Source organism: Patiria miniata, unplaced genomic scaffold, assembly GCF_015706575.1.
Source record: "Patiria miniata isolate m_02_andy unplaced genomic scaffold, ASM1570657v1 HiC_scaffold_10, whole genome shotgun sequence".
NCBI lineage: Eukaryota > Metazoa > Echinodermata > Asteroidea > Valvatida > Asterinidae > Patiria > Patiria miniata.
In genome coordinates, this window is record NW_024037048.1 from 8,325,125 (window position 1) to 8,329,898 (window position 4,774).

Consider the following 4,774-nt stretch of genomic DNA (forward strand, 5'->3'; position numbering starts at 1 on the left):
CGTGGCTTTAGAGGGAGTTTTGTCAACTCGGGCGATGAGCGGTATAAACTGCGTAAAAATTCGATCCAGCCTCGTCCGTGCAGAGTCACCATCGGTAAAAGTTGAATGATCAAGAAGCAGCTAGCACAGCGTCCCGATTGATGGACTGCATGTTATCCAACTTGACCTGGAATCATCACAAGGTAGGTGGGTGGAATCGCCAATGAAGGGACAGTGCAATGAGGAACACAATCATCGCAGTGGGACTAAAAGAAGCGTCGCGAATCACAGTCATTTAGACTGCTATTCTTTTCCCTTTGGCGTTTGATACTATGGCGTAAGTTTGTGACAGCGACTTAGGGGGGGGGGGTGATCAAAATCCAACAATTGCCCGGTCGTGGAAATTCAAAAGCGGAGATGGGGGGGGGGGGGTGGACACCGCATTACACTAGGGGGCGCTGCTCATGATACACTTGTACATCTTTATGCATATATAGCTTACTCTGGTTGCATCAGTACGCGCAGTTTAAGCTTTTGAACTTTTTCCCTCCATTTTTCAGAGCTATTGATTACATTGGTTGTTGGGAAGTTCGAGAAATACCTCGAAATCCGAATCTTTTTGTTTCTCATCACGAAAAAGTATGTGTGTGTGTGTGGGGGGGGGGGAGGGATTTAATTGCCCATCCCCCGGTCAAAAAGTGTGGGGCGATATTAAGTTTTAAGATATTAAGAAGTTGAAATGACTGCAAAAGAGTATAACTTGTACAGGCCCGGGTTAAGTGTCATGTTACTTAGGCCCTAGGCACCATGTGTTCCGTAGGCCCTATACTCCACCCTATAGGCACCGGCACAAAATTCATGCTATTAAAGTACAAAGCACTGTACAAATCAAGCGAGGGCAAACTGGTATAGGTCCTAGCTCTAAAAGCCTGTTGGCACCAAGGGCGTCAATCGCTTGCCTACATGTGTATCTTGATCAGAACTAATGCGAGTGCGAAGCCTAACGTACGGCATGGGATTCGGGGCGCTTGAGGGCCCCGAAAAAAAAAATGAATTGTAGATGCTCTGTAATGCGATCTTGGGGCAATTTCTGACCACTCTTTATCCAAAAAGATCACCATTTAAACATCATTTTCGAGTTTGGAGTAATTGAATCAGCTATTTTCGGCAATTTTTCGTAGGCCACCGAATTTTTCGTAAGCCCTAGGGACAGTGCATGCCCAATCCGGGCTTGAACTTGTACATCGTATATCCACAAGCACTGCTATGCAGCACATTTATACATAGAGTTAGCCTTGATTGCGCGAAACTGTTCCGAGTGGCAGATTGCAACGGCATGTTTTTATTTCATCACATCTTTGGCTACATATACCCGAAGATGACGGAAATGTCTTCGAGTATTCCACAACCTCTTTAACAGCAAAGTCGATAGAAGGAAAATCGGGACGGTGAAACTAGACGCGCCTGGAAGATGAGCACTGGGTATCAAAGTATTACGCGTTTCGTTCTAAATGCAAATCGCACATTCTTTTTTTAGAGTCATGTTCCTGATGTTTATTGTTTTGGTGGTCGGGCGGCTGGTGTTGCGTGCATGTGACGAGGAAATAAATCATGCATTTAAATTAAGTTCGTCAACCGCACTAAAGGCATACAGGATCATTTGCTCTTCATGATTTTGTTCCAAAATAGTTTTTTTTCCCCAATAACAACACCACTCAACAGAGGCGTAGCTAGCTTATTAAAAAAAAAAGGTGGGGGAACCATCTTCCAATGGGGGCGCTGTTTAAACCGGACGATTGGGGAGGGGGGGGGGGGGGAAGCAGTTGAAAAAAGGGGACTCGAATAAAAAAGGGCAGTCGTTACAAAATATTTGGGGGTAATGGGGGGGGGGGGTAAATCCCCCTCCCCCGCTGGCTACGGCTCTGCTCAATCTCAAAAGAAGGCTCAAAACCTAACCTAATGAAGGTTCAGCTAGCTCAGCCTCAACCTTAATATTACAAATAGACAATATAGTTCAGTCGGAAAAGGGGGGTATCGTGCACCCTCGGAAATCAATTTCTAATCAACGTTTCTAGGTCAGAAAAAATGCGTAGAAAACGGTTTGCTATGTTAAAAAATTCAAAAAATGTCCCACGTATTGTTTTTATGCAAATTAGTGCCGCCATTACCGAAAAATCTATTTTTAATTATATCTCAGCCAATATTGCAGATAACTGAACAAACTAGGTGTCTAAACCCATGTTTTCAAGGTCAGAGATCGCAATAAAATTATTCTGGAAGTGACCACATGTGTCTGTGGCATAGGAATATGCAAATTAGTGCCGCAAATACCGGAAAGTCATGTTTTTGGCATATCTCGGCCAATATTGCACATAACTACACCAGTAAGGTGTCTAAACCCATGTTTTGAGGGTCAAGTATCATTAGAAGACCATTCACGAAGTAACTATGTGTGTCTTTGGCATGAAAATATGTAAATTATAAAGTGTCGGTTTATCAGATATTTGATTTTTAGCCAATATCTCGGCCAATATTGCACATAACTACACAAGTAAGGTGTCTAAACCCATGTTTTGAGGGTCAGGTATCATAAGAAGACCATTCACGAAGTAACTATGTGTGTCCTTGGCAGGTAAATATGTAAATTCTAAATTGTCGATTTATCAGAAATTTGATTTTTAGCCAATATCTCGGCCAATATTGCTGCTAATGTTGACAGAAGGGTTTTTGATAAGCAATAATGATCAAAGTTTATTTTAAGCCATCATATTCAAAATAAACTGTAATATTGGCTGAAATTGAATATAATATTGGCTGAAAATCAATTTTTTGATAAACCGGCAATTTAGAATTTACATATTTTCATGCCAAAGACACACATAGTTACTTCGTAAATGGTCTTCTAATGATACCTGACCCTCATAACATGGGTTTAGACACCTTACTTGTGTAGTTAAGTGCAATATTGGCCGAGATATTGGCTAAAAATCAAATATCTGATAAACCGACACTTTATAATTTACATATTTTCATGCCAAAGACACACATAGTTACTTCGTGAATGGTCTTCTAATGATACTTGACCCTCAAAACATGGGTTTAGACACCTTACTGGTGTAGTTATGTGCTATATTGGCCGAGATATGCCAAAAACATGATTATCCGGTATTAGCGGCACTAATTTGCATATTCCTATGCCACAGACACATGTGGTTACTTCCAGAACAGTTTTATTGTGATCTCTGACCTTGAAAACATGGGTTTAGACACCTAGTTCGTTCAGTTATCTGCAATATTGGCTGAGATATAATTTAAAATAGATTTTTCGGTAATGGCGGCACTAATTTGCATAAAAACAATACGTGGGACATTTTTTGAATTTTTTAACATAGCAAATCGTTTTCTACGCATTTTTTCTGACCTAAAAACGTTGATTAGAAATTGATTTCCGAGGGTGCACGATACCCCCCTTTTCCGACTAAACTAATAGTGAAAACCATGCACAACTTTATGATCACAAAACATCGTTGGAAATCACATAGCATATTTCTTGATGATTTTACATTTCACGGGGTGTTTAGTACCAGTTTGATCTTTAATTCAGATGTAAAGCTTTTTGATAGTAAAATGTTCGCTTAAAATGATCCTTTTTAGTGACCTTTTTACGATTAACAATAATTCAAGTCCAAAAGTTCATGTCTTTATACATAATAATGAAAGGCACACAGGCGCCGGTTCAGACGGGCCCACACCCCTGCTCTAACACACAAACAAGTTATTATATCCTCCTGGTGCCTGTCCGCAACAATCGAACATTCAATTTGTTTAGGAACCGTTAGTGATCCCTCCTTGCAAAAATTCCTGGATCCGCTCCTTGCACACCAAAATATTAGGCTAAACCAAAAAATATTCGCTGCATCTGCGGAATTTTTAGAGAATAAAAAAAGTTATGCTTATAATGTTCTTGGGCAAGACACATACGTAAAAATACAATAGCACCTCTCTCCACCGTACCCGTACCCGCGACTCCGCGAGTGTTGTATAATGAGAGTTGTGCACATCAAACAGTGTCCCATTAAACAAAGAGATTCCGTTTTCTGTTATTTATTTTCGTTGATTTTAAAACCAAAATCAAGGCGGTCGTCTCACTGACACTATTCAAAACCAAGAAACTTACAATAGCATTTTCGAAACGACTCGGCTGGATTTGGCTTCGTCTATAGTTTTGCTTTGAAGGAGAGTTTAGGTCCCAACTTCTGGAACTCCAGCTATACATTTTGGTGCCTGTTATGCTTCAGGAACATACAATCGGTTGATATGAAGCCAAAAGTTGGAGCATTTTTGTTTAGTTTGCCTCTCAGTGATTCAGAAGTCGGAGACAAAGCCGAAGCCGAAGACGAAAGGTTTTCACAGGAGCCATGGCAGTATCTGTATCTGTATTGGAATATAGGCTAGTCGGTAAAGCATCCTAGGGGAAACATCACATCAACCTAGTAGAGAGAAGACAATGAGAAAAAAAATACAGTATTTTAGAGGTGGGAGGAAAAGATATTCTGGGGAAAATCCACGGAATCAGGTAGGGACTGAAAACTCAATCCACATGTTGGCCCAGATGGGATTCGAACCCGGGTCACAGTGGTGGAAGGCGAGGAAAGTACCGCTACGCGCCACAAAAGTTATAGAAATCGGTGAATCCCCCCCCCCCCCCCCCCCCCCCGAATCCCCCCCCCCCGGCCCCCGTATGAAATGGCGTACACAAAACCACGAGAGGGCGCTGCTTTAGCGGTCCATTCTT